The sequence below is a fragment of the Gorilla gorilla genome, chromosome 1 (assembly GCF_029281585.2).
Source record: "Gorilla gorilla gorilla isolate KB3781 chromosome 1, NHGRI_mGorGor1-v2.1_pri, whole genome shotgun sequence".
Taxonomy (NCBI): domain Eukaryota; kingdom Metazoa; phylum Chordata; class Mammalia; order Primates; family Hominidae; genus Gorilla; species Gorilla gorilla.
In genome coordinates this window covers 190,435,589-190,459,714 of record NC_073224.2, presented here as the reverse complement: position 1 = coordinate 190,459,714, position 24,126 = coordinate 190,435,589, and the positions used below count along the sequence as shown (strand labels likewise).

General features: G+C 36.8%; 1 protein-coding gene and 1 long non-coding RNA gene across 7 annotated transcripts in view; one reads left to right on the top strand and one right to left on the bottom strand.

The window, feature by feature from the left end:
* Positions 1–18,524, top strand: part of LOC129524047 (uncharacterized) — a 68,041-nt gene extending 49,517 nt beyond the window's left edge. The window contains exon 3 of the long non-coding RNA XR_008667694.1: positions 18,314–18,524. This is a non-coding gene — a long non-coding RNA (uncharacterized lncRNA). The remainder of the gene's footprint in view (positions 1–18,313) is intronic.
* The window catches only part of LOC101147269 (AGBL carboxypeptidase 4), a 1,515,476-nt gene that overhangs the window by 991,781 nt on the left and 499,569 nt on the right, over positions 1–24,126 (bottom strand). The window lies entirely within an intron of this gene.

Below are 24,126 nucleotides of genomic sequence, written 5' to 3'. Positions count from 1 at the left end.
TTAATTCTTCTTTAAATGTGGTAGAATCAGCAATAAGACCATCAAGAGATGGGTTTTCTTTTATGGGACACTTTCTATTACTCCTTCAATCTCCTTTCTCAACATTTGTGTGTTCAGATTTTCTATTTCTTCATGATTCATTCTTGGTAGGTTTTATGTGTCTTAAGAATTTATCCATTTCTCCTAAGTTATCCAATTTGTTGGTATATAATTATAAATAAAATCCTTTTATTATTATTATTATTTCAATAGTTTTTGGGGAACAAGTGGTGTATGGTTACAAGAATAAGTTCCTTAATGGTGATTTCTAAAATGTTGGTGCACCCACCACCCAAGAAGTGTACGTGGCACCCAAAGTGAAGTCTTTTATCACTCACCCCCTTCCAGCCTTTCCCCCAAGTCCCCAGCGTCCATTACATCATTCTTATGCCTTTGTTTCCTCATACCTTAGTTCCCACTTATAAGTGAGAACATATGATATCTGGTTTTCCATTATTTAGTTACTTCACTTAGAATAATGGTCTCCAATTCCATCCAAGTTGTTGTGAATGCCATCATTTTGTTCCTTTTCATGGCTGAGTGGTATTCATATATATATATACACATATGCACATATCACATTTTTTTATCCTTGTTTGTTGATGGGCATTTAGGCTGGTTACATATTTTGGCAATTGAGAATTGTGCTGCTGTAAACATGCGTGTGCAAGTGTCTATCATATAGTGACTCCTCTGGGTAGGTAACCCAGTAGTGGGATTGCTGGATGAAATGGTAGATCTACTTTTCATTCTTTAAAGAATCCCCACACTGTTTTGCATACTGATTGTACTAGTTTACATTCCCAATGGCAATGTAAAAGTGTTCCCTTTTCACCACATCCACGTCAACATCTATTATTTTTTGATTTTTTAAATTATGGCTATGTTTGCAGGAGTAACTTGGCATTGCATTGTGGTTTTGATTAGCATTTTCCTGATTATTAGTGATGGTGAGCATTTTTTCATATGTTTGTTAGCCATTTGTATATCTTCTTTTGAGAATTGTCTATTCATGTCCTTAGCCCACTTTTTGATGGGATTATTTGTTTTCTTCTTGCTGATTTGTTTGAGTTCCTTGTAGATTCTGGATATTAGTCCTTTGTTGGATGCATAGTTTGCAAACATTTTCTGCCACTCTGTGGGTTGTCTTTACTCTGCTGATTATTTATTTTGCTGTGCAGAAGCTTTTTATTTTTAGTTTAATTAGGTCCCATCTATTTATCTTTTTTTTTTTTTGCATTTGCTTTTGGGTTTTTGTTCATGAACTCTGCCTAAGCCAATGTCAAGAAGAATTTTTCTGATGTTATCTTCTAGAATTTTTATAGTTTCACATCTTAGATTTAAGTTTTTGACTCACCTTGAGTTGATTTTTGTATAAGGTGAGAGACGAGGATCAACTTTTATTCTTCTACACGTGTCTTGACAATTATCCTAGAACCCTTTGTTGAATAGAATGTCCTTTCCCCACTTTATGTTTTTATTCACTTTGTCAAAGATCAGTTGACTATAAGTATTTGCTTTATTTCTGGGTTCTCTATTCTGTTCCATTGGTCTATATGCCTGTTTTCATACCAGTACCATGCTGTTTTGGTAACTATTGCCTTGAGGTATAGTTTGAAGTAGAATAATGTGATGCCACCAGATTTGTTCCTTTTGCTTAGTCTTCCTTTGGAAAAGCAGGCTGTTTTTTAATTCCATATGAATTTTAGGATTCAGTTATCTAGTTCTGTAAAAATGATGATGGTATTTTGATGAAAGGTGCACTGAATTTGCACACTGCTTTTGCCAGTATGATCATTTTCACAATATTAATTCTATCCATCCATGAGCATGAACTGTATTTGTTTGTATAGTCTATAATTTCTTTCAGCAGTATTTTGTAGTTTTCCTTGCAGAGATCTTTCACCTTCTTGATGAGGTATATTGCTAAGTGGATTTTTTGTTTTTGTTTTTGTTTTATGTCGCGGTTGTAAAAGGGGTTGAGTTCATCATTTGATTCTCAACTTGGTCACTGTTGGTGTATAGCAGTGTTACTGATTTTGCAGCAGCAAACTCTTTCAATGAGTTCTTTCAAATGATCTCTGAATCCTTTTGGTTTTCCTGGTATGTTCCTGAAAGAATTATGGTTTTACTCCAAAAGAATTTCCTTTGCTCTGGCTGGTGGTTATTGGAGTGAAGGCTCACAAGGTGAGTCTCCACACGCTGTTCTGTCCATCCAAGTTGGAGCTACACATTAGTCCTGTCTCCTATCTGCCATCTTCCTCCTGCCAATAACAGTCTTTTGTAATCCTCTGCATTTCTGTGGTATCAGTGGTAATGTCTTTTCTTTCATTTATAATTTTATTTGAGTCTTCTCCCTTTTTTTCTTAGTCTACCTGAAGATTTGTCCATTTTTATTTATCTTTTCAAAAAACCAACTAAGTTTCATTGATTTATTATTTTTTCTAGTCTGTGTTTCACTTATTTCTATTTTTATCTTTATTATTTCCTTCCTTTTCTAGTTCCTTGAGGTGTAATATTAGGTGTTTATTTGAGATTTTTCTTACTTTTTAATGTAGAATTTTATTACTATAAACTTCTCTCAGAACTGCTTTTGCTACATTCCCATAAATTTTGATATGTTGAGTTTTAATTTTTATTTGTCTCAAGATATAGTTTAATGTCTCTTTTAATTTCTTTATTGAATCATTGGTTGTTAAGAAGCATATTGTTTATTTTCCATGTATTTGTCAATTTTCCAAAATTCCTCCTGTTATTGACATCCAGTTTCATACCATTGTGGTCAGAAAAGATACTTGACATAATTTCAATCTTCTTAAATTTGTTAAGACTTGTTTTGTAACCTCACATATTATATATCCTGAAGAATATTTTGTGTCATTTTGAGAAGAATGTGTTCTGCTGCTGTTGGGTGGGATGTTCTCTTTACATCGGTGTAATGGTTAATATTAGCTGTCAACTTGATTGGATTGAAGGAAGCAAAGTTTCTAGTTGTGTCTGTGAGGGTGTTGGCCTTTGGCCACAGACTGGAGGCTGCACTTTTGGCTTTCCTACTTTTGAGGTTTTGGGACTTGGACTGGCTTCCTTGCTCCTCAGCTTGCAGAGAGTCTATTGTGGTAGTTCACATTGTGATTGTGTGAGTCAGTACTCCTTAATAAACTCCTCTTCATATATTCATCTATCCTATTAGTTCTGCCCTTCTAGAGAACCCTCACAAATACAGATTTTGCCAGCAGAAGTGGGGTGCTGCTGTAAAGATATCTGAAAATGTGGAAGTGATTTTGGAACTCAAAAACAGGCAGAAGTTGAAAGAGTTTGGAGGGCTCAGAAGACAAAAAAATGGGGGAAATTTTAAAACTTCCTAGAGACTTGGAGGGCTAAGAAGAAAAAATGATGTGGAAAAGTTTGGAACTTCCTAGAGAATTGTTGACTGGTTTTAATGAAAATGCTGATAGAAATATGGACAATGAAGTCCAGACTGAGGTGGATTCAGGTGGAGATGAGGAAGTAATTGGGAAGAGGAATAAAGGTGACTCTTGCTATGCTGTAGTAAAGAGACTGATGGTATTTTACCCCTGCCCTAGAGAATCTGTGGAACTTTGAACTTAGGAGAGATGATTTAGGATATCTGGTGGAAGAAATTTCTAAGCAGCAAAGCACTCAAGAGGTGACAGAGCATAAAAATTTGGAAAATTTGCAGCCTGACAATGCTATTGAAAATAAAAACCCATTTTCTGGAGTGAAATTCAAGCTGGCTGCAGAAATTTGCATGAGTAATGATGAGCCAAATATTAATCAGCAAGACAATGGGAAAAATGCTTCCAGGGCATGTCACAGACCTTCCTGAGGGCCCCTACCATCACAGACCCAGAGGCCAAGAAGGGATAAAATGGTGTCTTGGGCTGGTTCCAGGGCCCCTTTGCTGTGTGCAGCCTTGGGACTTGGTGCCCTGTGTCCCAGCCACTCCAGCCATGGCTAAAGGAGGCCAAGGTACAGTCCAGGCTGTATCTTCAGAGGGTACAAGCCCCCAGCCTTAGTAACTTCCATGTGGTATTGTTCCTGTGGGTCCACAGAATACAAGAACTGAGGTTTGGGAACCTTCACCTAGATTTCAGAGGATGTACGCAAACATCTGGATGTCCAGGCAAAGGTGTGCTTCAGGGGCAGAGCCCTCATGAAGAACTACTGCTAGGGTAGTGCAGAAGGGAAATATGGGGTTGGAGCCCCCACACAGAGTCCTCAATGGGGCACTGCCTAGTGGAACTGTGAGAAGGTGGCCACTGTCCTCTGGACCCCACAATGGTAGATCCATTGACAGCTTGCTCTGTGCACCTGGAAAAGCCACAGGTACTCAACACCAGTCTGTGAAAGCAGCCAGGATGGATGCTGTACCACACAAAGCCACAGGGGCAGAGCTGCCCAAAGCTGTGGGAGCCCACCTCTTGAATCAGGTGACCTGGATGTGAGACATGGAGTCAAAGGAGATCATTTTGGAGCTTTAAGGTTTACTTACTGCCCTATTGTATTTCGGACTTGCATGGGGCCTATGGCCCTTTTGTTTAGGCCAATTTCTCTCATTTGGAGTGGGTATATTTACCTAATGCCTGTACCCCCATTGTACTTAGGAAGTACCTAATTTGCTTTCGGTGGCTCATAATTGGAAGGGACTTACCTTGTCTCAGATGAGACTTTGGACTTGGACTTTTGGTATAATGCTGGAATGCATGAAGACTTTGGTAGACTGTTGGAAAGGCATGATTGTGTTTTGAAACATGAGGACATGAGATTTGGGGAGGGCTGGGACAAAATGATATGATTTGTCTGTGTCCCCACTCAAAGTCTCATTACAAATGAATTGTAATTCTCATAATCCCCACAAATCAAGGGTGGGACAAGGTGGAGATAATTGAATTATGGGGGCGGTTTCCCCCATGCTGTTCTGGTGATAGTGAGTGTGTCTCATGAGAGCTGATAGTTTTATAATCATTGGCATCTCTCCTGCTTGCACTCACTTCGTCCTTCCACCCTATGAAGAAGGAGCCTTCTTCTTCGCCTTCTGCCATGATTGTAAGTTTTCTGGGGCCTCCCCAGTAACGCAGAACTGTGAGTCAATTAAACCTCTTTCCTTTCTAAATTACCCAGTCTCAGAGGTATTTCTTCACAGCAGTGTGAGAATGGACTAATAGTCTGTTACATACATTTGATCTTAAGTATAGTTTTATTCCAATGTTTTCTTATTAATTTTTTATCTGGATGATGATTTGTCCACTGCTGAAAGTGTGATCAATTTATATCTCCCTTCAGATCTAGTAATATTTGCTATATTTATTTAGATGCTCCAATTTTGGGGTGCATATATATTTACAATTGTTATATTCACTTGATGAGTTTACCCCTCTCTCATTACATAATGTCTTCTTTGTCTATTTTTATAGTTTTGAACTTAAAGTCTATTTTATATGATTAAAAATACAGCTACCCTTACTCTCTTTTGGTTTCCATTTGCATGGGATATCTTTTTTTATCCCTTCACTTTCAGTGTATCTCTGTCCTTAATGTGAGGTGAATCTCTTATAGGCAGAATATACTTGGGTCTTGCTTTCATTTATCTATTCCAGCATGCTATGGCTTTTGATTGGAGAATCTAATCCATTTACATTCAAGGTAATTATTGATAGGTAAGGACTTACTACCACCATTTTTGTTGTTTTATTATTATTATTTTTTAGATCCTTTGTTTCTTTATTTCTCTCTTACTGTCTTCCCTGTGATTAAATGATTTTCTGTAGTGGTATGCTTTGATTCTTTGCTTTTTTATCTTTTGTGTACCTACTATAGGTTTTTGCTTTCTGGTTACTATGAGGCTTACATAAAATGTTATACAGTAATAACAGGCTATTTTAGGCTGATAACAATTTAACTCTAGTCACATGAAATAACTACACTTTCTCTGCACCTCCCATTTTATGTTTTTGATTTCAGACTTTACATCTTTTTATAATATATACCCCTTAAAAAGTATTGTAGCTATTGTTTTTACTAGTTTTATCTTTTAACCTTAATCCTAAAGATATAAGTGACTTAGAAACCACTATTACAGTATTTTAGTATTCTGAATTTGATTGTGAAGTTACTTTAACCAGTGAGTTTTATATTCTCATATGTTTTTGTGTCACTAATTAGTGTCTTTTTTTTTTCAACTTTAAGAACTCCCTTTAGCATTTCTTACAAGTCTGGTGAACTCCCTCAGCTGTTGTTTGTCTAGGAAAGTGTTTATCTCTCTTTCATTTCTGAAGGATAGCTTTGTCAGGTTCATTAGTTTTAGCTGTCAGGTTTTTTTGTCCTTCAGACCTTTGAATATATCATCCTACTCTTTTCTGGCATGTAGAGTTTCTGCCTCTAGCATTACTGGAACTCCCCTCCCTGGAACTCTCTTCCATGTGATTTGCTTCTTTTCTCTTGCTGTTTTCAGGATTCTCTTTTGTCTTTGATTTTTCACAGTCTGATTTAATATGTCTTGATGTAGTCTTGTTTGGATTGAGTCTGCTTGTAGACTTTTTTCTTTTCTGTATCTGGATATATATACATCTTTCCCTGGATTTGGAATATTTTCTGTTATTATTTCTTTAAATAAGCTTTCTATCCTTTAGTCTCTCTCTTCTTAATTCCTATACCATGTACATTTGCTCTGTTGAAGCTGTTCTATAATTCCCGTAAACTTTCCTTTTTCTTTTTTCCCCTCTATATATTTTCAAATAATCTGTCTTCAGGTTTACAGATTCTTCTAATTGATCATTTCTGGTGTTGATACTCTCTATTGCATTTTTCATTTCACTCATTGTATTTTTCAATTGATCCTCATTTCCTTATCTAAAAATTGGGATAATATTGTATCTCTCTCAGGGAAACAATAACAAAAAGCTGATTTAGTGTATGTGTAACATCTATTAGAGGGGTCAGCGAACTTTTTGTATAAAGGGCTATATAGCACATATTTTAAGCTTTCTGGGCTAGGCAGCAAAACCAAGGATATTATTTAGGTACTGATATAACAAGAAAGAAAAAATTTTACAAAAATTTTTCACAAAATCTTTTACACAAATTTTTATTAGAAAAATGTAACATATAATAATAGCAAATTAACTTTTGTTTTTGTTAATACATGTTGATATGGTTTGGCTACGTCCCCACCTGAGCCTCATCTTGAATTGTAGCTCTTGTAATTCCCACATGTTGTGGGAGGGACCCAGTGGGTGGTACTTGAATCATGGGGGTGGGTCTTTCTTGTGCTGTTCTCATGATAGTGAATCAGTCTCATGAGATCTGTTGGTTTTATAAAGGGGAGTTCCCCTGAATATGCTCTTTTTGCCTACCAGTATGTAACACATGACTTTACTCCTCCTTTGCCTTCTGCCATGATTCTGAGGCATCCGCAGCCATGTGGAACTGAGTCAATTAAACCTCTTTTCTTTATAAATTACCCAGTCTTGGGTAAGTCTTTATTACCTGTGTAAGAGTGGACTAATACACATTTCTAGTAATTAAAAGAATGGAATATGGTGGGAAATAATAGTTTACTTAATTGGGGAATCAAAGTCAATGTTGCGTATCAGCAAATTGGTTGCAAAGCCCATCTATAAAAACATTTTTATTCACAGGCCATACAAAAACAGATAAGCTGGGCTGGACCTGAGGGCTATAGTGTGCCAATCTCTGGTGTATTTCATTGATGGTTCCCAATGAACCATACCTCCCCATATTCACACCCTTATGTACTCCTCTCCCTTTGAATTTGGGCTGGATCTGAAATGGCCTTTTAATTAACAGAATGCAACAGAAATGATGCTGAATCAGCTGTAGACCTGTCTCAAGAAGATGTGGCAGCTTCCATTCTGCATTCTTGGGTGTCCTAAACCACCCTGTAAAAAGTCCAGCTATCCTGCTAGAGATATCATATAGAAAAGCCAAATTAAGAGGGAGAAACCCTGAGACAACTGAGAGAGAGAATGAATCTTAGCCATACCAGCATCCCAGCTGAGCCTATTTCTCAACCATTAGCTAGGACCAATTACCAGCCATATGGGTGAACCATATTGATATTCCAGCCCTGGCTATATCTGAGACACTACCACAGCCACAAGAGAGAGCCAAATTGGGACCAAAAGAACGGTCCAGCTGAACCTAGTCAATCTCATGAACAGACTCATGAGAGACAGTAAAAGCTAATAAATTTACCAACTTACACTCCTGTTAGAAATCTGTGATAGTTCTATAGTTTTGCATCCTTGCTAACAGTATTTTCAGTTTTTAATTTTTTTTTATTCTGGTGAATGTGTGAAGTTGAACACTTTTCAATTACTTCTTCCCCAGTCATCAAGACTCAAAGAAAATTTTTCCTAAACCTAGAGTTGAAAGCTGCAGGTTATTCAACTGAGAACTTGGGTGCTTCTTGGAGGAAAAAATAATTATTGATAAATGTTTTTAAGTTCTTGCATTAAATATTTTATTTCTTAAAAGGAGTGTCTTATTATTAGGTATGAATTTAATAACTCTCACAGCTAGTAATGATTTTAAGAATAAATATGAGATAGATTACAAGGATTCATAATTTTATTACTTCACTGGTTTATGCAAACAACCCAAGAGCTGGGAAATATGATTTTCAGAGTGGTCCTACCACTCTGAAACTTAAGCAACTTGCTTAAATTGCTCTTAAGGAAGACATTTTTCTTCTTGATTTTGACTTAGTAATACATCAAATGAGACTGATAATAGCATTTGCAATCTCACATAGTTGTTCAATCAACAAATATTTTCTGAGTACCTATTTTGGGCAGGTACTGGGGATACAATGGTAAGCAAAAATAAACATAGCCTCTAGTTCATGAAGTTTATACTCTAGTGTAAACACTAATCCAAGATTAAACAATCAATACTTTAATACATAATAGTTTCATGTATAATTATTAACTAACAAATAGACTGTAAAGTTAAGTTAGAGCATCAGAACCTCATAATTAAGAGTTACCTTACAGATTATCTATTACAATCCTCCAATCTCTTTTTCAAAGATAAACAAAATATTAAAGGATGGTTTTTGAAAAGTTAAAAGTTCCAGATAAATGAGAAGTGCCAACATTACTGTTATGTAATTTCAGAAAGATAACTAGATACACTTATGTTCCAGCATTAAAAATTAGAAATAAAACAGCTTAAACCCAGTATCTTTGACCTTCAATGTGGCCCATAGTAGAAAAATTAATAGTGAAATTTCATTAACCAAAATAAAGTAGGCTCTGATTGTGAAAGTGATGGACTGAGGGCCCACGCAGAGGACAAAAAGTTCAGAAGAGAAATAAATTTTATTGACCCACAATGAGAGAGACATCCAGGTCTCTTATAAAAGTACTATGTTTAGAGCTGGCTTGGAACTCTGACCTAGTTTGGCTAGATATACATGGGTTTAAATCCCTGCAACCTTCTACGTAACCTTAGGCAAATTACTTATCCTCTTAGACCTAAGTTTCTTAATTTCTTCATCTGTAAAATGAAAATAATCATGACCATCTCACATGATTATTGTGAACATTAAGAAAAATGAGGTATATAAAGCATCAGGCATGGCTAATAGTTTCCTTCTTTTCTCCTGACTGTGGGGATTATAGCATTGATTACAGGCAATCTCAAATTTGTGATATGACTCAATACAGCAATTACCGTATGCCCAAACTCAATTCATCCAATAAGACATGAGAATGATAGAGAGAAGAAAAACATGATCTCTGCTTAAAGTACTTATCATCTAGTAGGGAACATGGATAAGATACCCAAACACCCCAAACACAAAGCCAACTATGATATTATAATACATGCCTGAAGTGTGGCATACCAAACTGTGTTAGTATTCAAATGGGAGAAGACACTTCAGGATGAGGTGGGGGCGGGGAGGATCAAAGAAAGCTTCCTAGAGAGGTTGCCCTTGAAAGAGGCTTGAACGACGGATTAGATTTTGACAGCCAGAGATACAAGGAGAAGATTCAAGGTGGAGAGGAAACACACACAAAGGCAAAGAGATAGGAAAGTGTATGGCAGATTAGGTTAAGCAGAGGATAACCAATTATTTTTTAAGTAATATTGAGTGTCTCCATATGTCAGGGCCTGTATTGAGTATTTACATGCATTATTTTATTTACCTGTGGAGGTGTTTTATTTTCCTCAATTTTTAGATACTTGGAAAGGTAAATAATCTTGCCAAATATTTTTTACAGCTATTTAATCGGAGACCTGGGTTATAAAAACATGTGTCTCTTATTCCGAAGACCACTCTTTATAACTAATGAGCAGTGAGAAATGCAGCTAGAAATAAGGACACCAGGGAGACCTCTAAATACCAAGGTGAAAAGTTTGCATTTTGAATTAAAAACCAAATAGGGAGTCATTGGAGGTTTCTAAGCAGGAATATGACATGGATAAAGATTATATTACATAATGTTTAAGAGCTTAGAATTCATAGCTAAACTACCTTAAACTGAATCCCAATTCTTCTGCTTACAACCTTTATGGCCTTGGAGCAAGTTACCAAATTTTTCTGTCCCTTAGTTTCCTCATCCATAAAATAGGGGTAACAATATTACCTCCCACAATGTTGTGGGAAAAATTAAGTCCATTAATATATATGAAATACTAGAATTCCTGGCTTACAGTGAACACATACTAAATATTAGGTGCTGCTGCTGCTATTCCTTTAGGAAGGAAACTACTGAACTCTTGTATCTCAATCTGACAATTCAGCCTTTTATTCAAGGATGAGCAAAAGGCTAATTGTACATTGTCAGTGAAGGCAAGGCTTGCTTTGTGAGTTAATAAGAATCCAGGAGGAATGTTTAATATAATTAAGAGGGTAAGTAGCTCAGGACATTCTCCCCATAGCATCATCCTCTAGTTCCTCTCCATAATGATAAATAGAAATTGAAGCTCCTGACTTCCACAATGGTTGAAATAGTTTACAGTCCCACCAACAGTGTAAAAGTGTTCCTATTTCTCCACATCCTCTCCAGCACCTGTTGTTTCCTGACTTTTTAATGATTGCCATTCTAACTGGTGTGAGATGGTATCTCATTGTGGTTTTGATTTGCATTTCTCTGATGGCCAGTGATGGTGAGCATTTTTTCATGTGTTTTTTGGCTGCATAAATGTCTTCTTTTGAGAAGTGTCTGTTCATGTCCTTTGCCCACTTTTTGATGGGGTTGTTTGTTTTTTTCTTGTAAATTTGTTTGAGTTCATTGTAGATTCTGGATATTAGCCCTTTGTCAGATGAGTAGGTTGCGAAAATTTTCTCCCATTTTGTAGGTTGCCTGTTCACTCTGATGGTAGTTTCTTTTGCTGTGCAGAAGCTCTTTAGTTTAATTAGATCCCATTTGTCAATTTTGTCTTTTGTTGCCATTGCTTTTGGTGTTTTAGACATGAAGTCCTTGCCCATGCCTATGTCCTGAATGGTAATGCCTAGGTTTTCTTCTAGGGTTTTCATGGTTTTAGGTCTAACGTTTAAGTCTTTAATCCATCTTGAATTGATTTTTGTATAAGGTGTAAGGAAGGGATCCAGTTTCAGCTTTCTACATATGGCTAGCCAGTTTTCCCAGCACCATTTATTAAATAGGGAATCCTTTCCCCATTGCTTATTTTTCTCAGGTTTGTCAAAGATCAGATAGTTGTAGATATGCGGCGTTATTTCTGAGGGATCTGTTCTGTTCCATTGATCTATATCTCTGTTTTGGTACCTGTACCATGCTGTTTTGGTTACTGTAGCCTTGTAGTATAGTTTGAAGTCAGGTAGTGTGATGCCTCCAGCTTTGTTCTTTTGGCTTAGGATTCCTCAGGGATCTAGAACTAGAAATACCATTTGACCCAGCAATCCCATTACTGGGTATATACCCAAAGGACTATAAATCATGCTGCTATAAAGACACATGCACACGTATGTTTATTGCGGCATTATTCACAATAGCAAAGACTTGGAACCAACCCAAATGTCCAACAATGATAGACTGGATTAAGAAAATGTGGCACATATACACCATGGAATACTATGCAGCCATAAAAAATGAGGAGTTCATGTCCTTTGTAGGGACACGGATGAAATTGGAAATCATCATTCTCAGTAAACTATCGCAAGGACAAAAAACCAAACACCACATATTCCCACTCATAGGTGGGAATTGAACAATGAGAACACATGGACACAGGAAGGGGAACATCACACTCTGGGACTGTTGTGGGGTGGGGGGAGGGGGGAGGGATAGCATTGGGAGATATACCTAATGCTAGATGACGAGTTAGTGGGTGCAGCACACCAGCATGGCACATGTATACGTATGTAACTAACCTGCACAATGTGCACATGTACCCTAAAACTTAAAGTATAATTACAAAAAAATTAAAAAAAAAAGAAATAGAAGCTCCTTAGCTTGGTATTTTCTCCCCAATGCGTTTTATAATCTGCCTTCTTCTTGGGAGAAGAAGACTATGAAATGCAGTGGGGAGAAAGTACCAAGTCAGAAGACTTGGATTCCAATCACAAACCTGCTACTGATTCATTCTGTTGAACAGAATGACCTCTCTTTTAACATTGTACATGGACAGTTGACTCTCCTTTTTAGTTTTGAAAAGTTAAAAGTTCCAGATAATTGAGAAGTGCCAACATTACTGTTAATGTAACTTCAGAAAGATAACTAGATGCACTTATATTCCAGCATTCTGAGTCCTCAACAGTAAATAAGGAATGATGCTTGCCCTCTGCATGGATCATCATGAGAATTAAATGAGATATAGGATATCTAAAATATCTTGGTTTGCAGGGTGCTATGTACATAGTAGGTATTCAAAACACTGTTGAATAAAGTTCTTGTTCTATTCGAGAAGTGTCTTTAGACGTAAGAAAAAAGGTAAAGCAGATGGTGGAATATTTCTGCATTTCAGCCTTGGAGAAGGTAAAAAGCTCTATATTGAAACTGTCCCTTAAAATGTGTAAGAAGAGGGTTGGTATAGTGGAAAGAGCCTGAGATTCAAAGTAAAGTGGAACTAGGATTAAATCCTACCTGCAGTATTTATTAGCTATGAAATACTGAACCAACTATTTGAGCATCTGCTTTTTCCAAATACAAAATTGAAATATTAATACTTGCCTCATAGGTTGGCTCAGATAATTAAATTAAACATTACTCCTGAACTGTAATCCCTAATGTTGGAGGTGGGGCCTGGTAGGAGATATTTGGATCATGGGGGCAGATCCTTCATGGCTTGGTGCTCTTCTCACAATAGTGAGTAAATTCTTACAAGAATTTGTTAAGTTTGTGGCATTTCCTGCCACCCCCCCCCCCTTTCCTGCTTCACCATGTGACATACCTGCCCTCTCTTTGCCTTCTGCCGTGATTGGAAGCCTCCTGACACCCTCTCCAAACCCAGAAGCAGATACCATGATGCTTCTTGTACAGCCTGCAGAACCATGAGCCAATTAAACCCCTTTGCTTATTAATTATCCAGTCTCATGCATTTCTTTATAGCAATGCACAAACAGACTAACACAACTAATTATATAATTCTTTCCAGATATTACTGATGAGAAAACAGAGGCACAGGGCACACAATCTCACCCTAGATCAAAGAGCTAGAAAGTGACCAAAAAAAAAGTAGAATAAAACTGCATATATTTAACTCTCCTCCAAAAGTTGTACTCTTTTCAAAAATCTTGTAAAAAATTCCAAAGTACTTTCCCTCTACTATCTCATTTTATCCTATTCTTGAAGAAACTCTATTATACAGACTGACCAGGAATAACTATCCCCATGTTACAAATGGGAAAAGAGAAACTTGAAGAAGATAAATGACTAATGTCAGACAAACAGCAGTCACACTTCAACCTCTGCCATGTGGCAGAACTGGAAAATGAACCTCTATCTTTAAACTCCAAGTTCAGTGTTCTTTCTAGTATAAATCTGAATTTCCCAAATACCATGCCAGAATGAAGATTTCTCCTTAAATTCAGACTCCTCCGATATTAATCCAAATTAATAATGTTTTGCTGTGGCTATTTCTTCTTAAAATTTCCAACTTTTATTTTAGATACAGGGAGTACATGTGCAGATTTGTTACATAGGAATATTGCATGATACTGGGATTTGCAATATGGATCCTGTCACCATGGTAGTATTGCCTGATATGTAGCTTTTTAACCTACCCCACTCCCTCCACCCTCTAGGATTCCATAGTGTCTGTTGTTCCCATATTTCTATTCGTGTGTGCTCAGTGTTTAGCTCTAATTTATAAGTGAGAACATGTTTGGTTTTCTGTTCCTGCATTAATTTGCTTAGGATTATGGCCTCCAGCTCCATTCATGTTGCTTCAAAGGACATGATGATTGATTGTGAATGTTTTCTACTTTTACAACTTTTCCTATGTTTATAGAAAGACTTGTCCCAGAAACATTCCTTTCATTACAGATAAAGATATTTCAACTCAACAGTCTTCTTTATGGTAAGTGATTTATATTTTCTTCTTAATTTACAGGTGTTACTATAAATGACTATTTCAATTGCTTTTCAACTTTTCTTGCTGCGCTGGGTCAACTGACTGCTTGACTGACAAATTAATCAGTTAACAAAAATGGCCTGACCACTTGCTGTTTGCCAGACACTGTGGTGGGCATAAGCAGGGTTGCTATATACAGTTATGCAGGGTCTTCCTTGCACAAGGACTCCATTTCATGGGCTAAGACTGGCCCCTAGGTATTTTATTCTCTTCGAAGCAATTGTGAATGGGAGTTCACTCATGATTTGGCTCTCTGTTTGTCTGTTATTGGTGTATCAGAATGCTTGTGATTTTTGTACATTGATTTTGTATCCTGAGACTTTGCTGAAGTTGCTTATCAGCTTAAGGAGATTTTGGGCTGAGACGATGGGGTTTTCTAGATATACAATCATGTCATCTGCAAACAGGGACAATTTGACTTCCTCTTTTCCTAATTGAATACCCTTTATTTCCTTCTCCTGCCTGATTGCCCTGGCCAGAACTTCCAACACTGTGTTGAATAGGAGTGGTGAGAGAGGGCATCCCTATCTTGTGCCAGTTTTCAAAGGGAATGCTTCCAACTTACAAGGGACGTGAAGGACCTCTTCGAGGAGAACTACAACCCACTGCTCAATGAAATAAAAGAGGATAGAGACAAATGGAAGAACATTCCATGCTCATGGGTAGGAAGAATCAATATCATGAAAATGGCCATATTGCCAAAGGTAATTTATAGATTCAATGCCATTCCCATCAAGCTACCAATGACTTTCTTCACAGAATTGGAAAAAACTACTTTAAAGTTCATATGGAACCAAAAAAGAGCCTGCATCACCAAGTCAATCCTAAGCCAAAAGAACAAAGCTGGAGGCATCACGCTACCGGACTTCAAACTGTACTACAAGGCTACAGTAACCAAAACAGCATGGTACTGGTACCAAAACAGAAATATAGACCAATGGAACACAACAGAGCCCTCAGAAATAATGCCACATATCTACAACCATCTGATCTTTGTCAAACCTGACAAAAACAAGAAATGGGGAAAGGATTCCCTATTTAATAAATGGTGCTGGGAAAACTAGCTAGCCATATGTAGAAAGCTGAAACTGGATCCCTTCCTTACACCTTATACAAAAATTAATTCAAGATGGATTAAAGACTTAAATGTTAGACCTGAAACCATAAAAACCCTAGAAGAAAACCTAGGCAATACCATTCAGGACACAGGCATGGGCAAGGACTTCATGTCTAAAACACCAAAAGCAATGGCAACAAAAGCCAAAATTGACAAATGGGATCTAATTAAACTAAACAGCTTCTGCACAGCAAAAGAAATTACCATCAGACTGAACAGGCAACCTACAGAACGGGAGAAGATTTTTGCAATCTACTCATCTGACAAAGGACTAATATCCAGAATCTACAATAAACTCAAACAAATTTACAAGAAAAAAACAAACAACCCTATCAAAAAGTGGGCAAAGGATATGAACAGACACTTCTCAAAAGAAGATATTTATGCAGCCAAAAGATGCATGAAAAAATGCTCATCATCACTGGCCATCACAGAAATGCAAATCAAAACCACTATGAGATACCATCTCACACCAGTGAGAATGGACATCATTAAAAAGTCAGGAAACAACAGGTGCTGGAGAGGATGTGGAGAAACAAGAACACTTTTACACTGTTGGTGGGACTGTAAACTCATTCAACAATTGTGGAAGTTAGTGTGGCGATTCCTCAGGGATCTAGAACTAGAAATACCATTTGACCCAGCAATCCCATTACTGGGTATATACCCAAAGGATTATAAATCATGCTGCTATAAAGACACATGCACACATATGTTTATTGTGGCACTATTCACAATAGCAAAGACTTGGAACCAACTCAAATGTCCAACAATGATAGACTGGATTAAGAAAATGTGGCACATATACACCATGGAATACTATGCAGCCATGAAAAATGATGAGTTCATGTCCTTTGTAGGGACACGGATGAAGCTGGAAATCATCATTCTCAGCAAACTACCACAAGGACAAAAAAAACAAACACCACATATTCTCACTCATAGGTGGGAATTGAACAATGAGAACACATGGACACAGGAAGGGGAACATTACACACCGGGGCCTCTTGTGGGGTGGGAGGAGGGGGGAGGGATAGCATTAGGAGATATACCTAATGTTAAATGACGAGTTAATGGGTGCAGCACACCAACATGGCACATGTATACATCTGTAACTAACCTGCACGTTGTGCACATGTACCCTAAAACTTAAAGTATAATTTAAAAAAAAAAAAGAATCAAGACTGCCCCCCCCACAAAAAAAAATGACTGGCCCAATGGAGGGGGTACTTTTTTCTAACTCACACAAAGATTCATTAGGAGCTAGCTCTAGCCCTGATGCTGGGATACAGAAATGGATATGACAGTGTCCTTATCTCCAAGGATCTCACAATATAATAGGGAACACAGGCAAATACACATGCAATTATACTATAGCATCACCAATGATGTTATAAAGGAAAGTCCAAAGTGCCATGAGATCACATAAGAGGGACAACTAATTCAGCCTGGAAGATCAAGGGAGGTTCTCCAAAGAAGGTAACAACTAAACTGAGCCCAAATAAATAGATGTTAAAGAAATACTTGTAGATAAAAAAGAGGTGTGCTGTCTCCCACAGAAAGTGAACAATTTTAGCAAAGAAACAGAGGAAAGAAACATCATTGCATGTACAGCATTGCTGTGGGATAACATTTGAGGTTAAGTTTTAAGAAGCAAGGTGGGGAAAAGGAAAAGAAGAAATCAGGGACAGATGTTGAAGGCTTTGCCAAACTAAGGATTCTGTTTTTTATATGAGGTGGGTAATGGGTTGCCATTAAGAGAAATAAACCAGGAGAGGATATGTGATTAGATTTGCATTTTATAAAGATTCTTCTGACATGGGGATGGAGGAAGTGCTGTGTCTAGGACTTTCATATAACACCATTAGAGATGTTTCAAAGAATTATTTGTTAAGTAATCCAATTTAGATTTTCAAAGCAGAGAGGAAAAGTAATATCCTTAGAAATGTTCCTATGACTCTCACTCTGTTAGGCATACATGTCAAGTAGACAGACATTCCTATAAGTGATGCAAATCTCATTTCTGAATGATTTTATAAAGCTCAAGCTTGTTTCATATAATAAAAGCGATTACCAAAACATAAATTTAAATATAATAGGCCATACTTCAACAGATTCCATTTACATTATTCCTATACAGGGTATTATTTATGATGGTGCATGGACACCTAATCTCGATGTTGTGAAGGTGACCCAGGCTGGGTGGGGAAGGCAGCTGAGCCAGTGAAAGCATTTACACATCACCTCAAGTGTGTATGACAAAGCTCACCTTTGCATGAAGGGCAATTTGGACTGTGAAGAAGCAGAAGTCCAAATCAAGGACAATGAGAGTATTGAACTAATGTATCTAGTATCAAGACCCAAAGTCCATTCTTAAAGGAAAACATACTCCAAGAGGGGAAATTTATATGAATTCTAAAACTCTTTGAAGGTTGAGGACAAGAAAAAAATCAGTATTACCAGGGTAGAAATGGGTATTTCTCCTAGTATCAGTAGCATGGTCACAGCACATAATATATAAAAGAAGAATTTTCACTTGCCACCATAATGTCTTACTGTTTTTCTCATCCCAAGGTTTTTGCTGAAAGAATCAAGAGTTCAGTGACAGAAGAATGAGGGTCAGAGAAGCATGAAGACAAAGGAGAATGAGGGTCATTTATTCAATAAACATTTGTAACACTCATACTATAAGCCAGGCACTATGCTAGGAGCATTCAGAAGTACTGTCTCACTTAATAAAGCACTACTACCTCCATTTTGCAGATAATAAAACTGAGGCAAGTATACTTAAGACTAGATGAAAAGTCCACATAGAGTTTATCTTTAAGTACAAAGTACTTCTTTACAAAAAATTAAAATATAGAGACTCAAATTTATTAGAAATATTCAATATAACAATCTTTTAATGATTTCTGGAAGCATTTACAACCATAAATATATATGTACTATTTTAAAAGGTAAATGTACCATGGCAAACTGCTGCGGCTACCTTTCCTACCAATCTAATATTGAATCAGACTAAATATGTTAATGATTCACTGTTACAAATTCTGTTCCTTTATCAATAATCTCCCTACCTTTGCTATTGTACCCTGAATCATATTATTTGTTCATTCATTCATTCACTCATTCTACTTGGTGCCTATCATTTGCCACATGCAGTCCATAGACTGAAGTATAATGGGAATCCACCGCTGCTCTCAAGAGATTCACAGTTTGTAAGGGAAGCCAGACAACTGAACAGATAATTAACATACAATGTGATAAGTGCTGTGATATAAGGATGTTCAGGGGGGCTGTGTAGCATAGTTAGGTTACATTCATTCAGTCTGGAGGCCAATATATCAGGGAAAACCCAGGGCCTTCCTATCTACAAAAAATACTGAGATCCAACACACTTTTCAAAAAGCTTCCCTCAGCCCAATCTTCCCATGGGCGGTTTCTCCTCAAGACCTGTGACTCTATGACACCAAACCCTTCTCCATTCACTCAACCAATATTTACTGAGCATTTCCATTATGCCACACATTGTGCTAGGCACTGAAGTTACAAAGCTAAATAAGATAGAGATGTTTTCTGTACCATGAGTTTGTAATCTAATAAAAGAATCTGCTGTAGCCTTTGAAAAGATTGCTAAATTATATAACATCAATGTCAATAAGCAACTTGACTTTCGTACACCCTTGCTGTGTGACTTTTGACAAGTCATTTCACCTCTATCCTTGGTTTCTTCATTTGTAAAATGAAAATAATATTTGCCTTATTCAGTTTAAGGAATTTTCAAGATCAAAGGACATAATGAATGCAAAAGCACCTTGATACTATAAAGGGATGTAAAACTATAAGGAATTTTGTCATTCTCATGATTAAAAGAAGGTTCTGATTTAATTAAATGTATGAATCACAAAATACTTAAATGCAGTTGTATTACTTTTTAATATTTGTCGTAACTAAAAGCAGGCCAATAAACTACGATTTAGTACAGATCATTTGGAGATTCACTTAAAGGCACACATATAAAGTATTCACATTGATTTGTGAAAGTAGACATTTCTGAACTGTTCAAAAGCTGTCAGATCTCTGGAGGGTTATAAATAATCCCTCTTACAAAGAGGTTTATACAATTATTTGCTCTACTAAAAATAAGTTTGCATAGAAAATGCAAACATTAGCCTGAGTTATTTCCATTTTCATATTAACTGAAACTATATTAATGAGTTTCTACTATTTTGAAGTTGGAGAAAGGCATTGATATGCCATAGAAGATAGAAAATAGAATTTGTCATCAGAATACCAAACCTGACTTATGGCTATACCATTTGATGCCTATGTGATCTCGGGTGAGTCTCTTAAGACAGAATGATATTGGTTTTTTATTCTCTAAAATATGGAAAATAAGCATAGACAAATGAGAAGTTCATTATGAGAAATAAGTGAGATAGAACTTCTGGAAAAGCTTTTCTTTTAATCTATAAAACAAGTTAAAGATGTTAACTGATATTAATATTATCATTTTAGTCTGTATTTTAACTCTACTTAAGTAAATGATGTTCATACAATTAGTTTGCTTTTATTTAATACTGGAGTTCATCCTGTTTTACAGGTGAAAAATAAAACAGAGGCCAAAACACATTAGGACTAAGAAATAGCACAGACTAGAAATGAGAAAATATGAATTCTAATATTATTTTCACCACCAATGGCTTTGAAACCCTATGTAGTCACCTATCTTTTTTATACCTTAGGATTCACTTTTGAAAACTGAGGCAAATACTCTACCTTGATCACTCTACAGGTATTAAAAACACAATGTGAAAACAACAACTCTGATTCCCCCAAAATATTTTGCCATGGCCAAGTCAGATAAACAAAAGACATTTACCAACTCAAATGAGACTATGCAAACTAGGTGAGTCTATGAAGCTGAGTTTGGCAGAGACTAAAGGACTAAAAGTGGAAAGTAGGGAGTGAGGCATAGAGTGCTGTAGAACTGACAATTTCATAAATTAGATTGTTTTTGTTCTTGTTGATTTTTTAATGTTGTCCTTGTGGCTGTTAATGTGGGACAGCGAATAAGGGAAGTCAGAAGTGAGGGCCCCAGTAGTGGTTTAAAAATATAGATGGAGAATGCACATACAAGGTCTTGCTCAGATTCTAACAACCTGAACAAATAACAATCTACTACTCCCTTGGCAATGCAAGGTCAGCGTTGGAGACAAGTGACCTGATAATCTACTAGTGTCTCACTCTTTATTCTAATGATCTTTGGAAGGCTATGATTACCTGCTCATTGCTCCTGCCTGTTAGTATTTAACTTCCTCCTCTGGTTATGCTTGTTTTATTTATCATTAGGCACTGAAGCTCAGATCCTAAGGGCTTTCAAGAGCCTATGAAAATGTTTTGAGACTTGAAGAAAATATCATCTCAAAAATAAAACAAAACAACCCTGCAAAACTGAAATAAGTAAAAATTAAATACCTACAAAAATGACAACTACCCAACTGAACTTCAACTCAACTCTTTTTAAAGTATATATTAACTTTACTTAATTTGAATGGTACATTTTAATGTTTGATACGATGAGAGTTAGAACTCAAAAAGTAAGAAAGCCTAGAGCTTTCAAAAGTCTTAATAAGGCCCTACCTGTTGCTTCTATCTCTACTTTACCCTGAACTTTGAATACCCTACTTTGAATATCTTGACTGCTCCCATTACAATCTATACTCAGCTATAATTTAGACTTTGGGTTTCTAAATCCTTATACGAACTTCCTGCTGACCTGGCTGCCTGATCTGATTCCTTCTCTAGATGCTGATTTCCAAACACACACAGCACTCCTCTCCCTTTCTGCCAATTCCTATTAAAAATAAATAGAGTGCCACCTCTTAGCTTTCAATGTAGAAGTTTATCAGTCACCAAAGATCACTCACTTTTTTTTTTTTTTTTTTTTTGGAGACGGAGTCTTGCTCTGTTGCCCAGGCTGGAGTGCAGTAGCATGATCTCAGCTCACTGCAACCTCGTCTCCTGAGTTCAAGCGATTCTCCTGCCTCAGCCTCCCGAGTAGCTGGGACTACAGGCATTTGCCATCACACCCAACTAATTTTTGTATTTTTAGTAGACACGGGGTTTCACCATGTTGGCCAGGCTGGTCTTGTACTCCAGACTTCATAAGATCCACCCACCTTGGCCCCTCAAAGTGCTGGGATTACAGGCATGAGCCACTACGCCTCACCCATTCACTTTATGTAGTACATTTATAACGTACATTTATACAGTACATTTACAATTGCCATCAAGAAAAATTTTGCTGCCCAAAGCAATCTACAGATTCAACACTATTCCTATGAAACAACCAATGTTATTTTTCACAGAATTAAAAAAACTACTCTAAAATTCATATGGTACAAAAAAGAGCCTGACTAGTAAAAGCAATCCTAAGCAAAAAGAACAAAGCTGGAGGCATCACATTACAGGACTTCAAACTAAACTATAAGTTTATATAACCAAAACAGCATGGTACTGGTACAAAAGCAGACACATAGACCAATGGAACAGAATAGAGAATCCAGAATAAATCCACACACCTATAGAACAGAATAGAGAACCTAGAATAAATCCATACACCTACACCCATCTGATCTTCAACAAAATCAACAAAAATAAGCAATGGGGAAAGGACTCCTTATTCAATAAACAGTGCTGGGATAACTGGATAACTGGCTAGCCATATACGGAAGAATAAAAATGGACCCCTATCTTTTACCACAGAAAAAAACTAACACAACATGGATAAAATATTTAAACATAAGACCCCCAACCTATAAAAATTCTAAAAGAAAAACTAAGAATATCGTTTTGAACATCAGTCTTGGCAAAGAATTAATGACTAAGTCCTCAAAAGCAATTGCAACAAAAAATAAAATTTACCTAATTAAACTAAAGAGTGTCTTCACAGCAAAATAAACTATCAACAGAGCAAACAGACAACCCATAGAATGAGAACAATAGACATTGGAAACTATTAGAGGGGGGAATGAGTGCAGGGGCAAGGGCTGGAAAACTACCTATTGGGTATTTTGCTCACTACCTGGGTGATGGGATCATTCGTACCCCAAACCTCAGCATTATTCAATAAACCCATGTAATAAACCTACACATGTACCCTCTGAATCTAAAATAAAAGTTGAAATTATAAAAACAGAAAAATTTGTTACGCTCTGTCCTAGAACTGCCAATAACTGCCACAATCTAATCATACTGCTATGATTGCATTTATCATATTGAGTTAGATTTTTTTTGTTTATTGTAATTTTCTCTTTATCGTGGATCCACCATTTACTATCTGTATGACTTTAGGTAAGTTTCTTAAGCTTTCTGAGCCTTAGTTTTCTTATGAGTAGGTGGGTATAATAATATGGAGTCTCTGATCCTCTGTATTACCTAATCAACATCTAGCCTGTTTCAAACCTTAATAATCACTTCTTCAGAGAAATCTCCATGTCACTAGACCATACCCAACATGCCTTCTCATGGTAATTTTTTCCACACACATTTTTCCTACACCTGTTTATTGTGTGGGAATATTTGATTAATATCTACCTGCCCTATTAGACTATAAGAACTGTAATCACTAGTGCCTGGTTTTGCTCAATTTTACATCCCAACCCAGTCCAGTAGCTGCCTTATGGTAGATTCTCAATAAATATTTGTTGAATGAATAAAAATTTTCTTTTTCATGATCCTGGCTTTTATTTCAAATTTTTAGGAGGACCACTCAATCACAAATGGACCCTTTCACTTAGTTCCTGTAATTTCTTTCCTTAGAGCTAGACCATGATCTGCCATTTCTCTAGCCACTAGCTAGCATCTTTCCCCTGAATCAATCTGGAAAAAACCTTTCTGATACAGTGTAGAAGCACAGCATGAGCACGGATCAGGTATCAGTAACACCTAGCACTTAGACAATACTTACCATTGATGTACTTCCACCATTAGTGCCAGGCCAGTACATTAGTTTAAACAGTGCTTGCCCTCTGCTCAGCAAAGGTGCACCTGCCCCTTGGAAATGTTCAATCCAGAGAAGGTGGTAGGGTATATTTCAGGGGTGCATAGCAATGTATGAGGAGGTCACAGCACAGGACTCTTGCTGTTAAAATCCACCCCGATTACCTGAAATTCCTTCATTAAGCTAATCTTTGGAGTTCTTGGGCTTTTTTCTCATCATTAAGATCATTCCATTAACTCCTGAGATCTGGGATTCAGCTATATTTTCATACGAATCAATGACAAATATCATCCATAAGTTGGATAGTGCAAGAAAAGGTTATCTTTGGGAGATATTAAGGTTATCAAAAGAACATTTTAGTGAGGCATAAATACCAAGCAAA